The sequence below is a fragment of the Sarcophilus harrisii genome, chromosome 4, assembly GCF_902635505.1.
Source record: "Sarcophilus harrisii chromosome 4, mSarHar1.11, whole genome shotgun sequence".
Classification (NCBI taxonomy): domain Eukaryota; kingdom Metazoa; phylum Chordata; class Mammalia; order Dasyuromorphia; family Dasyuridae; genus Sarcophilus; species Sarcophilus harrisii.
Genome location: NC_045429.1, coordinates 270,905,659 through 270,928,113, shown reverse-complemented (window position 1 = coordinate 270,928,113; position 22,455 = coordinate 270,905,659). Strand labels below are relative to the sequence as shown.

The following is a 22,455-nucleotide window of genomic DNA, read 5'->3' as shown; positions in this document are numbered from 1 at the left end:
CAAAAGGTTTGGCAGTTGTCAATGCTATAAAATTACCCATGCATATAACTTGTAAATAAAAAGCTATAATAAAAAAAGAGAATGAAAAAATAAAACAGCTAGTGAAACATCTTATAAGAAAAATAACAGATCTGGAGAATAGATAAAGAAGAGAAAATATAAGAATAATTGGGCTACCTGAAAGCTGTGATCAAAAAAAGGACCTTGACAAAATAATGCAAGGAATAATCTAAGAAATTTGTCCTGGAATGATAGAACAGGAGGAAAAAGTAAAAATAGAAAAAAATCCACCAATCACCACATCAAAAAGATCCTTTGAAAACACATAGGAATATTCTTGCCAAATTTCAAAACCCCCAGATCAAAGAGAAAATTTTGCAAGAAACAAGAAAAAAAATCAATTCAAATATGCTGGAACTACAATTAGAATTATAAAGGGTTTAGCAGCATCTACAATAAAAGACCACAAGTCCTGGAATAATATGTACCAGCAATCAAAAGAACTAGGCCTGTGGCCAAAAATATCATAAACAACAAAATTATCCACAATATTGAATGAAAAAATGGACATTCAATGAACTTGCAGATTTTTAGGGCTTTTTTTTCAACCTGATCCAAATTCAATAGAAAATTTAACATATAAGAGCCAGTATCAAAGATCAACTTCAAGGAACTTAACATGAACAAATTTTTTCAAGTGTTTTACATGAAAATGTATACCATATGTTTAACATTGATGTCAGCAATTGGAAAGCTAAAAAGACATGTTGGGGCAGTCAAGTATGATCTGACTCAAAAGCAAAACCATTTAGAAAAAATTAAAAATGATTATTGTTATACAAATAAGGTGCAGAGGAAGAATAGATACAGAGTCATTATAGTGGGGAGGAGGGCTCGTAGTTCTGAAAACCTATTCACATTAGGAATGGGTTAAATAGGCAATATTACAGATATACTATGAAGAATATCACACCCTCCAAAATCTATAAAGAAATAAAGAGGGATAAATAGAGAGGGAAGCAAAGGTGGTGGAAGAAGACAAGGGAAGGATCTATGGGTGGGGGGAGGTTAAGTAACAGCAAACAAGTTGAGGAGCAGAATTAAAACAAAAGAGTTAGCAGGGATAGGAAAGAAAAGACATACACAAGTACTGCACAGATCAGGAGTAGAATTTATTAGAGAAAAAAAAAAGCCTGGCTACTAATCATTGATTTTAGACAAAGCCAAACATAAAGATTGAATCAAGAGAGAATTTACATTATATGTCAGCCATGTTAATATTGTTTTAGATACATGTTTACATATGAGTAAATGCATATGTATGTATATATGTTTCTGAGTATATATGTATACATCTTATATGTAGACATGTATGTAGCTCTGTGTGTGTATATAGACATATGTACATGTGAGTGAGTCTGTGGGTGGGTGTGAATGTGACTGTATAAATAAGTGTGTATGTGTATATATATATATATATATATATATATATATATATATATACGTATGTCTGTGTTTAACTATAGCCTGCTTGGGAAAGGTGGGGGGATGAAAGAGGGGGGAAATAAAGTAGGACAAAAAGTGTGTAGTAGAGAACAAAAGAACAATCTACAAGGAAGGAAGAAAAGATGAATACTTGTGAATATAATTTCTAGTATTATATATCCCTTTCTTGACCTGGTAATTTATTTTTATATATTTTGAATTCTCCTGATATTCTGCCAGACACATGACAATGTTCTGTCTTATTTTGTTTTCCTTTTCTGTTTTTCTTTTTTTCTATTTTGTTTTTCTTTAATAAAACAAATTAAAAATAAAATACAATAAAAACTTAGATGCAGGATTCTTGGCTCAGTAAGAGGAAAGCTGAAATTCAATTAAGTTTAAACTGATAATAACAATCCAAAATGTTTTTATAATATGCTAAAGGCTCTTTATGGACCATGCACCTACAATGCATCTCAACTACTCAGTGATGATGAAGCTACAATGATTACTAATAAGGACACGATCCTAGAAAAATGGCTGAACACTTCCATAGTGTTCTCAATAGGCTGTCATCAATCAATGATGAAATTATTGACTCTTTACCTCAAGTTGAAGTCTCTCACTCCCTAGTTCAAGTTCCAACTGAAGAAGAAGTTTTGAATGTCATTAGGCTACTTTTGTGTGGCAAATCACCTGATTCAAACATGATTCTATTCCAGCTGATATTTACAAGTTGGGGTGCCCATTATTCATCCAAAAGCTGACTGAAATTTTCCAAATTACATGGCAAGAGGCGGTTATGACTCAGGAGTTTAAGAATATTTCCATTTCCCATCTCTAAAAAGATAAAGGGAATAGATTGTCCTGTAACATTTCATAGTAGGGGAAGGGGGTGTCTTTCTTTTAGTCATTGCTGGCAAGATTCCTGTCAGACTCCTCTATAATAGGCTGATCCTACACTTGGAAGTATATCATCCATCTGAGAGCTTCAGAATGGGGCAAGGAATAGTTGATATGGAGAAATGCCAGAAGCAGAACAGAGGTCTATGTATGATATTTGTAGATCTGACCAAGACTTTTGATACTGTCACTTACAAGAGCTAATGGAAAATTATGTCAGTTTGGTTGCCCAGAGAAGTTCATCTGTATAGTATGTCGATTTCATGATGGCATGATTTTCTGGGCTCTGGACAAAGGACAGTACTCTTTACCTTTCCCAGTGGAGTAAAATAAAGCTGTTTGCTTGCTCCCATGCTATTTAATACGATGCTTTCAGCCATATTGTTAAACATCTTCAACGAAGACAAACATGGCATCAAAAGCAGCTACTGCACAGATGGTAAATTCTTCTATCTGAAAAGGCTACAAGCCAAGACTTAAGTGGAAGAAATGTTGGTGCATGAGTTTTTGTCTGCAAATGATTATGCACTCAATGCAGCCTCCAAGGCTGAGATGCAACAAAGTATTCATTGACTATCTGATACATGTTGCTACTTTGGGTCCAACAATTCACAGCCAGCACCACATCATCCATATATGGAACTATTGGCTATAGCAAATGAAGTCTTAAGACTGGGGATAAGTTCATTACCTTGGTGGCATACTTTCTAGAGGTGTACATATGGATAATGAGATTGACACATACATTGTTAGAGCTAGATCACTGTTTGGGAAGCTCTCAAGCAAAGTGTAGAAGAGGAGAGGTATTAGACTGACTACCAAACTGAAGGTGTACAGAGCCACTATACAACCTGGACAGTACACCAACTGCTCCTTTTTTTAAAAAAAAAATGAGCAAAAAAGCAAAAATATCTCTGACCATAGATAGTTTTTATGGATAAAAAGAACAGATTTCTTTTTTTTTTAAAATTTCATCCTTTTATTTTTTTATTATTAAAGCTTTTTATTTACACGACACATGCATAAGTAATTTTTCAACATTGATCCTTGCAAAACCTTTTGTTCCAAATTTTCCCCTTCTTCCCCCCATCCCCTCCCCAATCTGGCAGGTAGTCTAATACATGTTAAATATGTTAAAATACATGTTAAATCCAATATATGCATACATATTTATACAGTTATCTTGCTGGACAAGAAAAATCAGATCAAGAAGAAAGAAAAAGAAAAACTGAGAAAGAAAATAAAATAGAAGCAAATAACAAGAGAGAGAGTGAGAATGCTATATTATGGTCCACGCTCAGTTCCTACAGTTCTCTCTCTGGATGTAGATGGCTCTCTTCATCACTGCACAAGTGGAAATGGTTTGAATCATCTCATTCTTGAAGAGAGCCACATCCATCAGAATTGATCATTGTATAGTCTTCTTGTTGTCATGTAAAACAACTGTAAAATTATAGTATTTAACATATACTTTGACATATTTAACATGTATGGGACTACCTGCCATCTAGGGGAGAGGGTGGAGGGAAGGAGGAATAGTAAAGTTGAAACAGAGGTTTTGCAAGTGTCAATGTTGAAAAATTATCCATGCATATGTTTTGTATATAAAAAGCTATAATAAAAAAAGGTTATAGCAGAATCTATTATGCTTCAGGTGAAGTGAAAAAAAAAAAGCAGGGGTAGCAATCTTGATCTCAGGTCAAGCAAAAGCAAAAATAGATCTAATTAAAAGAGATAAGGAAGGAAATTGTATCTTGCTAAAGGGTACCATAGATAATGAAGTAATATCAATACTAAACATATATGCATCAAGTAATATAGCATCCAAATTCCTAGAGGAGAAGATAGGAGAGCTGCAAGAAGAAATAGACAGGAAAACTATACTAGTGGGGGATCTCAACCTTGCTCTCTCAAAACTAGATAAGTTGAACCACAAAATAAATAAGAAAGAAATTAAGGATGTAAAGCAAATACTAGAAAAGTTAAGTATGATAGAACTTTGGAGAAAATTAAATGGAGACAGAAGGGCATATACTTTTTCTAGGTGATTCATGGAACTTGTACAAAAATTGACTATGTATTAAAGCATAAAGATCTCAAAATCAAATGCAGAAAGGCAGAAATAGTCAATGCATTTTTTCAGATCATAATTCAATAAAAGGCCAAGAGAAAATAAACCAAAAATTAATTGGAAACTAAATAATCTAATCATAAAGAATGAGTGGATGAAACAACAAATCATAGACACAATCAATAATTTCATCCAAGAGAATGATAAGATAACATATCAAAATTTGTGAGATGTAGACAAAGTGGTTATTAGGGGAAATTTTCTATGTCTAGATGCTTACTTGCATAAAATAGAAAAAGAGAAGATCAATGAATTGGGCTTGCAACTAAAAAAGCTAGAAAAATAACAAATTAAAAACCTCCAATTAAAGACCAAATTTGAAATTCTGAAAGTAAAAGGGGAGATTAATAAAACTGAAAGTAAGAAAACTGTTGAATTAATAAATAAAACTAAGAATTGGTTTTATGGGAAAAAAAACAACCAAATTGATAAACCTTTAGTTAATTTGATTAGAAAAAGGAAAGAAGAAAATGAAGTTGTCAAAATGAAAAGGGAGAACTTTCCACCAATGAAAAGGAAATTAGAGCAATAAGTAGGAGTTATTTTGTCCAATTATATAACAACAAATTTGATAATCTAAGTGAAATGGAGGATTACCTACAAAAACATAGATTGCCCAGATTAACAGAGGAGGAAACAAATTATTTAAATACCATTTTAGAAAAAGAAATAGAACAAACAATTAATCAACTCCCTAAGAAAACATCTCCAGGGTCAGATGGATTTACATATGAATTCTACCAAACATTTAAAGAACAATTACTTCCAATACTATACAAAATATTTGAAAAAATAGGGAAAGGTGTGCTACCAAATTCCTTTTATGGCACAAATATGGTGCTGATACCTAAACCAGGTAGGGTGAAAACAGAGAAAGAAAATTATAGACCAATTTCCCTAATGAATATTGATGCAAAAATCTTAAATAAAATATTAGCAAACAGATTACAGAAAGTCATCACCAGGATAATTCACTATGACTAAGTAGGATTTATATCAGGGATGCAAATCTGGCTCAATATTAGATAAACTATTAGCATAATTGGCTATATCAATAACCAAAATAATAAAAATCATATAATTCTCTCACTAGATTAAAAAAAAGCATTTGACAAAATCCAATACTCATTCCTATTAAAAACACTAGAGAGTATAGGAATAAATGGAGTTTTTCTTAAAATGATCAGTAGCAATTATCTAAAACCATCAGCAAGCATCATATGTAATGAGGACAAACTAGAACCATTTCCAATAAGATCAGGAGTGAAAAAAGGTTGCCCATTATCATTATTAATATTCAGTATTGTATTAGAAACGTTAGCTTTGGCAATAAGGAAAGAAAAAGAGATTCAAAGAATTAGAGAAGGTAATGAGGAAACCAAATTATCACTCTTTGCAGATGATATGATGGTATAGTTAGAGAACCCTAGAAAATGAACTAAAAAGCTACTAGAAACAGTTTACAACTTTAGCAAAGTTGCAGGATACAAAATAAATCTACATAAATCATCAGCATTTTTATACATTATCAATAAAGTCCAGCAGCAAGAGATACAAAGAGAAATCCAATTTAAAATAACTGGTCAGTAATATAAACTATTTGGGAGTCTATCTGCCAAGGCAAAGTCAAGAACTATATGAACACAACTACAAAACACTTTCCACACAAATAAAGTCAGATCTAATCAACTGGAAAGTTAACAAGTATTCATGAGTAGACAGAGCAAATACAATAAAAATGACAATACCACCTAAATTAATCTATTTATTTAGTGTGATACCAATAAAGTTCCCAAGAAATTATTTTACAGATCTAAAAGAATTATAACCAACTTCATCTGTAAGAACAAAAGGTCAAGAATTTCAAAGGAATTAACAAACAAAAAAAAATGGCAATGAAGGTGGCAGCTGTGTCAGACCTAAAACTATATTATAAAGCAGTGGACATCAAAACCATTTGGTATTAACTAAGAAATAGAGTAGTCGATCAGTGATTAGGTTCACAGGACAAAAGCAAGCTATAGTAATTCTAGCCCAAAATTTTGAAAAAACCCAAAAAATCCAAAAGGCTGAGGAAAATAAGAACCCCACTATTTGAATAAAATTTCTTTAACTGGGAAAAATTGGGAAACAGAAATTTGGGGCCAAAAAAACTAGAATTGAACCAAAAAATAAATTATATTAAAAAAAGATTTTGAAAACAAAATTGGCAAGATTAAAGGGAACAATAAAGAAAAATATTTTTACTTTAAATTCTATAAAGGCCCAAAAAATTTGGGACCAAAGAAGAACTACTCAATTAAATTGGGAAAAAAATAAAAAATTTTGATAAAAATTAAAAAAAGATTTTGTAAAAAAAACTTAATTTGCAAAAATTAGAGGGAAAAATTGAAAAAAATAAATTACATTTAAAAGGGAAAAGGTTTATTTTCTAAATAATAATTAAGGGGATTTACTCCAAAAATTGTTTAAGAAAAATTTTAGCATTTAAATTGGAAACCCAATTGGGAAAGGGAAAGAAAAGGGAAAATCAAGAAGGGAAAGAAACCAAGGGAAAAGGATGTAAAAAAAGGAGGGTATAAAAAACTGTAACTTGTTCAAAGAATATGGGAAAGGGGAAAGAAAGAAAAGGGAAATGGGGTTAAAAAGAGGCAAAAAGAATTTAATTTAAAAATTGGAAAAAGGAATTAAAGGGGGATTACAAATGGATTAAAACCGCCAAATAGGTTTTTGGAAAAAATACCTAAGAGGGGGCAGCAAATAAAGGAAAAGGATGGAGCAAAAATCTACATGCTTCAAGTGAAGTAAAAAGCAGGGTACCATCCTGATCTCAGATCAAGGACAAACAAAAAATTGATCTAATTAAAAGAAATAAGGAAGTGACTATATCTTGCTAAAGGGAGCATAAAAATGAAGCAATATTAAAAAATATGCACAATGGTGTAGCATCTAAATTTAAAGAAAATTAAGAGGCTGCAAGAAGAAATAGAAGCAAACATAATAGGGGAGATCTCAACCTTGCACCTCAGAATTAGATAAATCAAATCCCAAAATTAAGAAAGAAGTCAAAGAGGTAAATAGAATACTAGAAAAGTTAGATATGATAGACCTCTGGAAAAGAAATGGAGACAGAAAGGAGTAATTTCTTTTCAGATTTCATGAACCATAAAAAAAGACCATATTTGGGACATAAAACCTCAAACTCAAATGGTAAAGAAATAGTGAAGCATCCTTTTCAGACCACGATGCAATAAAAATTACACCAACAAAAAAGCCAGGAAAGTAGACCAAAAATAATTGAAACTAAATAATCTCATATTAAAAATGATTGGGTAAACAGCAAATCATAGACATAATTAATAACTTACCCAAGAAAATAAATAATGAGACACAATCAAATGTGTGGGATGCAAAAACGGTAATAAGGGAAATTTAATTCCTAGAGGCTTACTTGATAAAGTAAGAAAGAGAAGGTCAAAATTCTTGCAACAAAAAAAATGCTAGAAAAGGAACAAAAAAACCCCAGTCAAACCAAACTTGAAATTTAAAAAATAAAAGGAGAATAAAAATTGAAAGTAAAAAAACATTGAATTAATTAATAAAACTAAGAGTTTTCTATGAAAACCAACAAAATAGACAAACCCTTAGTAAACGATTAAAAGAAAGGAAAGAAAATCAAATTGTTAGTCTTAAAATGAAAAGGAGAATGCCACAATGAAGATGAAATTAGAGAATAATTAAATTATTTTGCCCAACTTATGGCAAAAATTGAAACTTAAAATGAAATAAAAACCTTCAAAAATATATTGCCCAGATTAAAGAGGAAGAAGTAAATATCCAAAAAGTCCCATCTTAGAAAAAGAAATAGAATGTTTAACAACTCCCAAGAAAAATCCCAGGAAGATGGGGATTTAATGAATTCACCAAACATTTAAAGAACAATTAACCCCTAATGATATAAACATTTGAAAAAATAGGACGGGAGTCCACCAAACCCTTTTAAAAGACATGGAAGATACCCAAACCAGGATGAAAAAAGAAAGAAAATTATAACCAATCTCTAATGAATATCGAGTAAAATCAAATAAAAATATTAGCAAAAAAGATTACAGAAAATCATTCCCGGATAATATACTATGATCAAGAGGATTTATACCAGAATGGGGTGGCAATCTTAGGAAAACTATTACATAATTGACAATAATAAGCAAACTAAAAAACCATAGATCATCCAATAGATGCAGAAAAAGATTTGAAAAACCAACATCCATTCCAAAAAAAACACTTGAGAGTATAGGAATAAATGGACTTTTCAAAATAGTGGAGCATATATTTAAACCATCAGTAAGCATCATATGCAATGGGGAAAACTGAATTTTCCCAGAAGATCTGGAGGAAGCAAGGTGCCCACGTCACCATTATTATTCAATAATTAGAAACACTAGCCCGGCAATAAGAATCGAGAAAGAGATTAAAGGAACAGAATAGGCAGTGAGGAAACCAAACATCACTTTGCAGATGATATGATGGATACCAGAGAACCCTAGAGATTCTACGAAAAAGCTTATTAGAAATAATCCATCTTTAGGTTGCAGGTTATAAAAAAAACCCTAAAACCTCCCAATTTTTACATCCCAACAAAATCCAACAGCAAGAGATAAAAGAGAAATTCCATTAGAAATCTGTCGACAGCATAAAATATTTGGGAGTCATCGACCAAAGGAAAGCGGGAATTTATGAGCAAATTACAAAAAACTTTCCACACAAAAAAGTCAGACTTAAACAATTGGAAAAATATCAAGGCCCTGGATAGGTCGAGGAAATAAAAGAGAAATACCCCTAAACTAATCTATTTATTTATGCATACCAACGACTTCCAAGAAAAATATTTTAATGATCTAGAAAAAATAAAAAAAATTCATATGGAATAATAAAACAAGAACAAAAGAATTAATGAAAAATCAAATGAAGGTTTTAGTGACCTGGATCTAAAAACTATATTATAAAGCAGCAGTCACCAAAACCATTTGGTTTGGCTAAGAAAAGATTAGTTGGATCATGGAACAGGTTAGTTCACAAGACAGAATAGTCAACTATAGCAATTTAGTGTTTGACAAACCCAAAGATCCTCACTTTTGGGATAAGAACTCATTATTTGACAAAACTGTTGGATAACTGGAAATTAGTATGGCAGAAATTAGGCATGGATCCACACTTAACACCGTATACCAAGATAAGATCAAAATGGGTCCATGATTTAGACATAAAGAACGAGATTATAAACAAATTAGAGCAACATAGGATTGTTTATTTCTCAGACTTGTGGAAGAGGAAGAAATATGTGACTAAAGACGAGCTAGAGACCATTATTGATCACAAAATAGAAAATTTTGATTACATCAAATTAAAAAGCTTCTGTACAAACAAAACTAATGTAAACAAGATTAGAAGGGAAGCAACATACTGGGAAAACATCTTCACAGTTAAAGGTTCTGATAAAGGACTCATTTCCAAAATATATAAGAGAGCTGACTCTAATTTATAAGAAACCAAGCCATTCTCCAACTGATAAATGGTCAAAGGATATGAACAGACAATTTTCAGATGATGAAATTGAAATCATTACCACTCATATGAAAGAGTGCTCCAAATCATTATTAATAAGAGAAATGCAAATTAAGAGAAATGCAAAAATCCCAACTCTGAGATACCACTACACACCTGTCAGATTGGCTAAGATGACAGGAAAAAATAATGATGAATGTTGAGGGGTGGAAAACTGGAACTGATACTTGTTGGTGGAGCTGTGAACGAATCCAACCATTCTGAGAGCAATCTGGAATTATGCCCAAAGTTATCAAACCTGTGCATACCCTTTGATCCAAGCAGTGTTTCTACTGGGCTTATACCCCAAGGAGATACTAAAGAAGGAAAGGGACCAGATGTGCCAAAACGTTTGTGGCAGCCCTGTTTGTAGTGGCTAGGAAGCTGAAACTGAGGGATGCCCATCAATTGAGAATGGTTGGGTAAATTGTGGATATGAATGTTATGGAATATTATTGTTCTGTAAGAAATGACCAGCAAGATGAATACAGAGAAGCTTGGAGAGAATTACATGAACTGATGCTAAGTGAAATGAGCAGAACCAGGAGATCATTATATACATCAACAGCGATACTGTATGAAGATGTAATCTGATGGAAGTGGATTTCTTGGACAAAGAGACCTAATTCAGTTTCAATTGATCAATGACGGACAGAAGCAGCTACACCCAAAGGAAAAAAAAAAACACTGGGAAATGAATGTAAAGTGTTTGCATTTTTGTTTTTCTTCCTGGGGTAATTTCTACCTTCTGAATCCAATTCTCCCTGTGCAACAAGAAAACTGTTTGGATCTGCACACATATATTGTATTTAGGATATACTAGGACATATTCAACATATATAGGACTGCTTGCATCTAGGGAGGGGGTGGAGGGTGGAGGGAAAAATTGAAAGAAGGAGGCAAGGGATAATGTTGTAAAAAAAATTACCCTGGCATGGATTCTGTCAATAAAAAGTTACTATAATAAAATAAAAAAAATTTAAAAAAAAAAAGAAATTGAAACCATTTCTAGTCATATGAAAATCTAAATCACTGTTGATCAAAGAAAATGCAAATTAAGAAAATTCTGAGGTACCACTTCACACCTCTCCAACTGGTGAAAAGATGACAGAAAAGATAATGTTCCAACAGACAAATGTTGGAGGGGATGTGGAAAAACTGGAACACAATGCATTGTTGGTGAAATTGTGAACTGTTCCAACCATTATGAAGAGCAATTTGGAACTGTGCTAAAAGGGCTATCAAACTGTGCATACCCTTTGTTTGATCCAGCAATATTTCTATTGGGCTTATATCTCAAAGAGATCTTAAAGGAGGAAAAGGGATGCACATGTGCAAAAATGTTTGTGGCAGCCCCATTTGTAGTGGCAAGAAACTGGAAACTGAATGGATGCCCATCAATTGGAGAATGGCTGAATAAATTATGGCATATGAATGTTATGGAATATTATTGTTTCATAAGAAACATCAGCAGGATGATTTCAGAGAAGCCTGGAGAGACTTACAGGAACTGATGCTAAGTGAAATGAGCAAAAACAGGTGATCATTGTACACAAGATTATACAATAATCAATTCTGATGGATATGACTCTTCTCAACATTGAGATGATTCAAGCCAATGATACTGTGTGATATTGTGTTATGGGAGTCATCTACACCCAAAGAAATGACTGTGGGAACTGAGTGAAGATCACAACATAACATTTTCACTTCTTTTATTGTTGTTTGCTTGCATTTTGTTTTCTTTTTCAATTTTCTTCCTTTTTGATCAGATATTTTGGGCAGCAAGTAATTTGTATAAAAATATATATCTATATTCAATTTACATATATTTTACCATGCTTAACATATATTGGATTACTTGTCATCTAGGGGAGGTTTTGCAAAGGTCAGTGTTGAAAAATTATACTTGCATATGTTTTGAAAATAAAAAGCTTCAATAAAAAAAGAACTTAAGAATTAATTAAATTACATGGGAGACACTGGCAGGGGATGTCTCCCAGTGTGGTGTGCCATCATCAGAAAAGGTGTTGTGCTCTCTGAACAAAGCAGAATTGAAATAGCTCAGAAGAAATACAAGATGCACAGTTAGAGAATCCAACCCAAATGTTCATAGGGACTATTTGTATTCAATTTGTGGTAGATATTCTAAGCTCATATTGTTCTGATAAGCTATAGTCAGAAACATTAATTTGACTCTTACATAGTGATGTCATTTTGGTCCTCTTTGAGAGCTAAGAATTACAATCATCACCAAATTTCTGGGCTAAATCCCACCTTCCCCTTTTTTCCTCAATTGTTCAGCAGGAAGAAATAATATTAGTATTTCCCAATAATAAATAAATTTAGAGGACAATGGCTTTAAAGCACTCAGTGAATTTGATGGAGTATTCAGAATAATGATCAAATTTTTCCTTAACTTGGGGAAAGGACAGACATTGAGAAAGGCACATGAAACTTGATTGTTCTTCCCCAAGAATCTGCTACTTCCCTCAAATGACAGTTTAAAATGGGGTAACTAATTCAAATTTTTGAGGTGAAGAAAAAGGGTCCCACTACTTGTGTGGGAGAGATTGAAGAGTAGGAATTGCTGGGAAGTTATAAAGTCTGGCTCAAGATGAAAGGGTTCAGAGGACCAGTGAGAGTGGGGTTTGGTGGGTAAAGGGGATGGTCAAAGAGGAAGTTACAACCTTCCCATTGTGGGTTACTCAGCTTCTGTGGAGGAGAATAAAGGCTATGAAAGCTGTAAGGAGAGAATTGTCAAGAAATCAGATTGTTCCCCATCCTCTTTGTCTGAAACCCTTTGCTTTGAGTAAATTTGACTAGAAACATCCTGCACTGTTGTTGCAGGGTAGCATCTTGAGAGAGGACCTTGGAGGCCTGGACATATGAGACCTCAGTCCATTTCCATTTGTGGCAGCAAAAATGATCAAGCCTAAAAATTACAATTAAGGGAATTATTGATAAGCTACCTCTCTTCATCCTCTAGATTGTATTTGGGTCGGGCTCTAATACAGTAATATACAAGGTGTCTCCTTTTAAGACTTGTAAAACGATTTTTCCCAGTTTTGTAGACAACAAACTAGTGATGAGTTCCATGGGTTTTTTTTTTTATCCCTGTCCAATTATTCCATAAACCTGAAAAATCCTCATTCAAAGCCATTCATCTCCACAAAAAATCTTGTGTTGGAGGAAGACAATGAGCACAAGAGCTCTTAAGTGAAGGAGCTCACACAAAATTCCCAGACAGAGCATCTTCTGTCCAGAAGGAATTTGCCTGACACAAAGACCCAAACTTTCCTAGGTGATTGTGGGACACCAATTAAAGTAAGGAAGAGGGGCACACTTTGAGTTGGAGAGAAACTAAGTCAAAATCTTGGGTGCCACCTTGAGCACAAGAAACGTTGGAGTTCAAGTAACTAATCAAGTAGGTAATTGTCTTTGAAAAAATTCAGGACTCAAGTCATCTACAAACCAATAAAGGTATTTATTAAGATTTATTGAGATTTATACATTCAGAGCAGGCTATGCTCATTAAGGATTAACAATCCAGCAAAGCAAGAGAAAGATATTTATGGAATCTTATTAAACCATAAGATATATAAATTTTGATGTTAAAGAGGAATTTGCTAACATGGGGAGAGAACTACATATGTGGTTACCCAGAATGCACACAGAAAAGCCCATTCAAGGTGTATTAACATATGGTAATGATATTATAATTAGTCTGACTTTGTCATAAACTCACCCAAAATGAAATAAAGAAGGATAGTGTGCATAGATCATGTCGGAGGAAGGATTTATTGAAGCTTGTGATTCAATGTCCCTGCATCCTGTTGGTGCTACTTTCTTATTGGACTATTTCTACTCTATGCTTAGTATGTCTAACCTAGATGGATGATGGAGTTACAGATCATGTAGATCTGCACCTGTCACAATGATTAAGTTTTAGGCTGGGGACAGAAGTAAACTGGCCTGTTTGTAAAGATTTCTGTGGGGTTTGGGCTGAGGTGAGGAGGGAGCAACACTCAGAATCCCATCACTATAATAAAATGAACCATCAGTTCAGGGGGATAAAATAAAAAAACACAAACCTAAATGAAGACTTAATAACAAGGTTTTAAAAAATTAATGCACCGGAGGAAAAAATCATATAAATAATAAATACGTCAAAAAATGAGTTGGATATGGAGCCAAGATAGCAGAATAAATTCAGGGACTTGCCTGAGCTCTCCTCCAAACCTTTCCAAATACTTTTAAATAATGACTAAACAAATTCTAGAGCAGCAGAATCCACAACAAAAAGATGATATGAAGTAATTCTCCAGGCAAAGAAAACATAAAAAGTTAGCAGGAAAGCTTTGTTGTACCAGAGTGAGAGTGGAGTACAGTTTAGTGTAAGTTGCACCAGCACACATCCATCTCTTCTTGTGGTAGCCAGGAATTTTGCGGTGGAAATTAAAGTGATGTCCATCAATTAAAGAATGAACAAGTTAAGTTATATAACTGTGATAAAATGTCATTGTGCCATATGAAATGATGAGCGTGATGCTTTCATAAAAATCCAGAAAGATTTAGATGACCTGATGTGAAGTGAAGTGAGCAGCACCAGGATAATAATGTACACATAACAGCAATAATATGATGATCTACTATGAATGATTTAGCTATTCTTATCAATACAATGATTCAAAACAGTTCCAAGGACTGAAAATGCTATACCTCTCCAAAGAAAGAATGGTTAGAGTATACATACAGAGCAAAGCAATATTTTTTTTTTACTTTCTTTATCTTTCTTGGGGATTTTTGGGTCACTTTTCTTTTGCAACATGGCTAATTTGAAAATATGCTTCATATGAGGAAATTGCTCAAGGAAGGGGAAAGGTAAAGAGTGGAGGAAGAAAATCTGGTACTATACATTTTAAAAAATGAATGTTAAAAATTGTTCTACATGTATTTCAGAAAAATATGAAATACAAAAAAAAAAAAAAAAATAGATTAAGGCCCTAGAGTTTCAAAGGAAAAAAAGAAGGCGTGATCTTGGCCAACAAGTATTTTCCCTACATTTGTAATTTACTGTCATTTTCCATTTAGTTTATGCATATTTTCTTCCATCATGAGTGTGCCTTATATTTATGAGAGGAAGATTTGTAATTGTTTAATTTTCTATGCCATTTGAATAAATGCTCTTGTTAATTAATTTATTCTACTGACTGAATGTTAATGGAAAGCACCATGGGAGGAGCTCACATCTAGAGTGTTAAGATGGTTGCTTTTCTTAGAATCTCTCATAGCAGCCACTCTCTTGGGAACCCCAGCTTACTAATATGAGTTATAGGGACATGAGGTCAGAAGAAGGTAAATACACTTTAATACCTAACCTTTCTCATTCTCTGGGATTCAATTATATCATATGTAATGACGGATGAGAAAAATTTGGACTTGAATTTCTCTAATTTGATTGGGAGAAAGGGGAACAATCAAAACTATGATTCAACTAAGTAGGAGATGATGGATTGTAGAGACCAGTCTGACTTTACCTCAATTGATTGTTGGACAAAAATGGATGTGCCTTTAACTCCTTGAGAACACCATAGCAAGAATGAAACCATATTCAAAAAACTATAGTATAATCAAGATTTATTATTTCTATATGGAAATGGAAAAAATAAATTTGCTAAGGTTTTTAATAATTAAATTAGGTAATGGTTTCGACTCAGAATGCTGAATTCAAAGGTAAAAAAATTGGGACCCCACAGCCTACTATTTTTAAACACTGAAAAGCAATTTCTGCACAAACAACATAAGAATATTTTTGTTCTCTCTCAATCATCATTAATGAGAAAGGCTACAGAGGGAAAAAAAAGGTGGCATAGTATGAGATTGGAGTACAGAAGGTAGTTTAGATTAATGAAAGTCGAATAAGAAATGTGGATTAATGAGAATGGGATAAAGAAGGAGATGGGAGGGGAACATAAGGGAGAGATAAATAGATGAGGGGAAGTTAAGTAATAGCAAAACAAGTTAAGAAGTAAAACTAAAGTAGAGGGGTAAGCAGGGATAGGAAATAAGATATATACACATATAATAAGAAAGATCAAGAGTACAATTTATTAGGGAAAAAACATAGGACTAGTAATCATTGATCTTATACAAAGTTAAAATGAAAGATTCAATCAAGAGAGAAATCAATATTATATCAACTGTATTAATGATATTTTAGATACATGCCTATCTATCTATCTATATTTATAAAAATATATTTGTATGTGTTTGTATATGTATTTATATAGATGTATGTGTGTGCGAGTATGTTATATATAAATATATATATATTCACATATGCACATGAACACACATGTAACACAAATATATCTCTGCTTAACTGTAGCCACCATGGGAGGGGAGGGGGGATAAGGGGAAAAAAAAAGAATTTAAAAAGTGCATAGCAGAGAACAAAAGAATAAACTAAAAGGAAGCAAAGAAAAGATGTACATTCATGAATATAATTTCTTCTGTTATTATATATGTTTTCTCGAAATGAAAATTTATTGCTATATATTTTGAATACTTCCTGATGATCTGCTAGAATCATGACATTTTATTTGTTTTGTTTTGTTTTCCTTTTCTTTGTTTTCTTTTTCTATTTGATGATTCTTATTTTGTATTTAGGTTTGAATTTTTTTAAATGAAAAAAACAAAATAGACGTTGAGGCCCTACACTTCCAAAGGAAAAAAGGAAGATGGGGCTTTGGTCACAAATATTTCCTACATTTTTAATTCATTATCCTTTTCCATTGTTTGTGCATACTCTCCTCCATTATATGTTTGTAATTGTTTAACTAACTGTGCCATTTGAGTAAATATCTTTGTTAGTAGTTAATTTATTCTACTGGCTGAATGTTAATGATAGTTATCCTTAAAACTTCACCTACCAGTCACCACTCTTGGGAACCTAGCTTGCCAATGAGTGTAATAGGGGAATAAAGCCAGAGGTGAGTGATACACCTGAATAGCTAGCTTTCGTCATTGTTTGGGATTCAATTGTATCATATGTAAAATAAGGGATAAGAGAGTAAGTTGGCTCAAATTTTTCTAATTTGTTTGCCAGGTCTAAATATGTGATTCATCTAATTATAAGATGATGGATTGTAAAGACCAATTTAACTTTATCTCAATTAATTGTTGGACAGAAATGAACATGCTGTTGTTAACTCCTTAAGGATACCATAGGAAGAATGAAACGATATTCAAAAACTGTATGATATATTCAGGTTGACTATTTTTATAAGGAAATGAAAAAATTGAAGATTTGCTAAGGTTTTTAATAATGAAATCAGGTCATGGATTCAACTCAATGAGTGAGTTCAAAAGTGATAAAATCAGGACAGCACAGCCTAAGATTTTGACCACTGAAAAAATTTCTGCACAAGTCACATGAGAATATCTCTATTCTCTTATCAATTTTTCTTTATGGTCTTTTTTATGAAAGTACCTCCAATTGTTTTCACTTTATTGAGAAAAACTTCATCCTTCTGACCATATCTGTGAAAGGTTTTTTTACTTGGTGGTTCCTTAGGGTATAGATGAAAGGATTTAACAAAGGGGCAACTGAAGTATTCAGCACAGCGACTTCCTTATTAAAAGTTGCTGCTGCTTTCATAGAGGGGTTAACATATATAAAGATGCAGCTACCATAGGAAAGAGAGACAACAATCATATGAGAAGAGCAGGTAGAAAAGGCCTTTTTCCTTTTCTGAGCAGAAGGGATTTTCATAATTGTCTTCACAATATATGCATAGGAGATCATTACTAGTACTAATGTAAAGAGAAGAGTCACCACAGCCAAGACAAATTCAATCATCTCTAGGAAGTGTGTGTCTGCACAGGCCAACTGGAGCAATATGGTATAGTCACAGCAGTAATGGTTGATGATGTTGGATGCACAAAATGGCAACTTTGTGGTCATGATATGTGGTCCAATTACAACCATGAAGCCAGCGATCCAGGAGCTGAGGACCAGTTGGAGACAAAGCCTCTTGTTCATTACCATTGTATAATGCAAGGGTTTACATATGGCTACATAACGATCATAGGACATGGCGGCCAAAAGATAAAATTCTGTTGCTCCCAATAAAATGGCAAAAAAAATTGAGTAAAACATTCAGCAAAGGAAATGGTCTTGTTCCCAGTTCCTATGTTCACTAGCATTTTGGGAACAAAGACAGTTGTAAAAGAAATTTCCAAAAAGGAGAAATTCTGGAGGAAGAAATACATGGGGGTCTGGAGATGGGAATCCAGCAGGGTGAGAATAATGATGGTCAGATTTCCAGTGACACTTAAAAGATATGTTAGTAGCAGAAAAACAAAAATAATAACTTGGGTCTCGGGGTCATTTGTCAATCCTACAAGAAAGAATTCCGTCACTGTGGTTTGATTTCCCATCAACAGCATCTGCCAAGGCTAAGGCGGAGAACAAGTGAGAAAGATCAGAATGAATTTAAATATACCAAAGCTATAATGGAAAATCAAATAAAAGAAGGAATAGAAGGAGGGAGAAACAGAGGAAGCTTTTGTTAAGCACAATTATGTTCTAAGTACTATGCTAAGTGATTTGTGATATATAATTTAATTCTCACAGCAACTATAGGAGGTACATAGTATTATCCCTATTTTATAGTTTAGTTAACTGAGGCAAATAGAAGTTAAGTGATTTTCCCAGCAACACACAGTTTCTGAGGCTGGATTTCTATTCAAAGTATTCACTCTTCTCAGTCCACACTCCTTCCTTCCTTCTCACTCTCCCCTATTAGATGCAATCAGAAAATATAATCTCAGGCGATAAATTATTAATACATTGACAAGACATAATTACCTGGACCACCTTTTTCCAATGGAAAAATGAAATATTAACCTGCCCAAGTACAGGGGATCTAATCACAGAAAACATATTGATAATGAAGTGTAAAATGAAATATAAAACATGATAGGGGGAATCCATCCTTATATGGAGAGGAATGCGTCCCTTCAGTGAATCTGAAGTGAAATACTATCACAAGATGAAGAATAAATCAGCTCTCTGAGACCAAGGCAAACTTCTAAGAAGAGGAAGATAATAAAGGAAAGCCTTCTGGGGTGGGGCCAGTATTTTTTTTTTACCTTCTGTATTTATAAACACATTAACATCCATTACATCCTGAGATTGAATCAAGGTATATGTGGAAAAGGGAAAATCAAGTGTCCTTCCCTTCCAATAATATTCTTGTATAATGAATATTATTAAACAATCATTTAAAATAAAGTGATAGACTGGTCTTAAAACACTTTAATGATTAAAAGATGTTTAATAACAAAAATGACAGATATGCCTAAATTAATCAATTTAGGGCCATATCAATTAAGCTATAATTTTTTTTTTTTCTGAGGCAATTGGGGTTAAGTGACTTGCCCGGGGTCCAGATGATGTGTTAAGTGTCTGAGACCAGACTTAGGTCTTCCTGACTTCAGGACTAATGCTACTGAGACATCTAGCTCCCCCTATCAAAAATATTTTATAAAGATAGAAAAATAAAGCAACAAAAGCCATTTGGAAGAACAAAAGCCCAAATATGTCCAGAAATCAATAAAAATAAATGCGAAAGAAGGCAATTTAAGCAAGATCTAAAACTATTTTATAAACCGATAATTATCAAAAACAACTTGGTACTGGCTAAGAAATAGAATGGTAGATCACTGAGCAAGATTAGGTACAAATTACATTATAGTAGATGACCATACTAATCTAGCATACAATAAAACCAAAAATCTAAGCTTTTGGAACAAAAACTCCTTATTTGAAAAAAACCTGCAGAGAAGACTGGAAAACAGTGTGGCAGAAATTCAGTATAAATCAACTTTTCATACCATAAGCAGTTCACCAAGTTAAGGTCAAAATGCATACATGACTTATACATAAAAGGTATGTCTGCACAGGCCAATTGCAGCAATATGTTATAGTCAAAACAGTACTGGTTCATTATGTTCACTGCACAGAATGGCAATGATGTGGTCATGATATGTGATCCAATAACAATCACGAATCCAGAGAGCCAGGGTGTAATTTTGATCACCAAAAGTTTTTGAACAAACAAAACCAATGCAATCAAAATTATACAGAAAACAGAAAAGTGGAAGGGAAATTTTCCTATTACTATTACTGAAAAGATCTTATTTCTTAAGAATATTGAGTAACTTAAGTATATTGAAAACTGAATCAAACTTCTAAAAATAAAAAATACATTCCCCAATTGATAAATGGTCACAGGACATGAACAGGCCTTTTTCAGACAAAGAAATCAAAACTATGTTTTGTCTATATGAAAAAATTCTCTAAGTCTCTATTGATCAGAAAATTGCAAATCAAAAACAACTCCAAGGTATCAACTCACACCTATAAAAGTGGTTAATATGACCAAAAAAGGAAAATATTGAAGGGGATGTGGGAAAATTGGGACATTAATGCACTGCTGGTGGAGATATAAATTGATCCAATCATTTCAGAGAGCAATTTGGAAGTGTGCCCAAAATGTTATGAAACTGTACACACCTTTGATCCAGCAATACCACCACTAGATCTCTATCCCAAAGATATCCATAAGAAGGGGAAAGGACATATTTATACAAATATATTTATAACAACTCTTTTTGTGGTAGCTAGAAATTGGAAATCAAAAAGGGATGCCTACCAACTGGGAAACTGCTAAATAAGCTGTGGTTTATAGTTGTGGAATATGTGTGTGTGTGTTAAGAAATGACATGCAGGATAGTTCAGAAAAACCTGGAAAGACTTTCAAAAACTGATGTTTAGAGAAATAAACAGAACCAGGAAATGTTATACACAGTAACAGCATTATGGTTTGATGAAAAACTGTGATTTACTTATCTATTCCCAGTAATACAAAGATCCAAGACTATCCCAAAGGACTAATGATGAAGCATAGTATCCACCATCAGACAAAAAACTGATATTGACTGAACACAAATTGAAGCATGCTATTTTTCCTTAATTTCTTTCATCGGAATTTCATTCTTTCATTCAATTTCTTTTCATTTTATTGAACAAAATGACTAATATGAAAATGCTTTAAATAATTATCCATGTATAACCTATGTCTCATTGCTTACAGTTTCAAGGAGGATGAGGGAAGTGGGAAAGATAGAAACTGGAATTTAAAGTTTTAAATGTAAATTTTTTTTTAATTTTTAAATAATAAAAATTAGAAGAGTTTTATATGCATCATATCATTTCAGCCTCCCAATAATACTATGTGTTAGCTTCTGTTGGCATTCACGTCATTTTATGAAGGAAGAAATTGAGTCTTTTAGATGTTAAATGACTTCACCATAATCACAGAAAGTAAGTGGAGTATAAACTCAGTCCTTCCTGACTTCCAAGACCAGCAGTTTGTCACTAACGAGAAGCTACTGAAAAGTTTTGAAGAAAGAGGTGACATAAACAATCTCAGCCTGAGAAAATATAGTATTGGAAACCTAGAGAAGTGAAACCTAGAAATTGAGAGTTGTCATTATCTTCCTTCCTACTCAGTCCTATTCTATTTTCCTATGTATTTTCTCAGTCAATGGGTAAACATTTATTAAATAAGTTGCTTCTCTGTGACAGGGATTGTGCTATGTGCAAAAGACAGTCTCTGGTTTTGATGAAGTCATAATATAATATTGGATACAACAAGCAACCAAATAACAAGGATAAACAAGAAATAATTGAGGGAAAGGCACTAATTACAAGGGTAGGGAAAGTCTTTCTTTGGAAGATGAAATTTTAGTAGGGACTGAAAGGAAACCAGCAAGTAGAGATGAGAAGGAAGAATATTACAGGTATAAGGGAGAGCCAAAGAAAATGCTTAAAGTCAAGAGTTGGAGTGTTCCAGTTCATGAAATAGCGAGGAGGCCAGTGTCATTGGCTCAAAGTGTAAATTTTTGGAAGTAAGTCATAAGAAGATTGGAAAGGTAAGAGAAGGATAGGTTCTGAGAGAGAGAAACACACAGAGAGAGACAAAGAGACAGCAACAGAGAGATAGAAAGAGAAACAGAGAGAGAAATTGTCAGATCTGCATTTTAAAGAATTGACTTTGGGAGCTGAATAGAGGATGAATTAAAGTGGGAAGAAACTTGAGGCAGACATCACTTAGCAGGCTATTTGCAATAATTCAGGTGTTATGTGATGTGAGACTGTTCCACAATAGTGGCAGAGTCGAAGAGAGAAAGAGATTGCAAAGGTAAAATTGAGAGGCTTCTACCATAGATTGTTTGTGACAGGATGTTACCTAGTAACT

At 33.2% G+C, this 22,455-nt stretch overlaps 1 pseudogene; it reads right to left on the bottom strand.

Moving 5' to 3' along the window:
• Window positions 1–17,630: 17,630 nt before the first annotated feature.
• LOC100922995 lies at window positions 17,631–18,568 on the bottom strand (annotated as a pseudogene).
• Window positions 18,569–22,455: the final 3,887 nt, after the last annotated feature.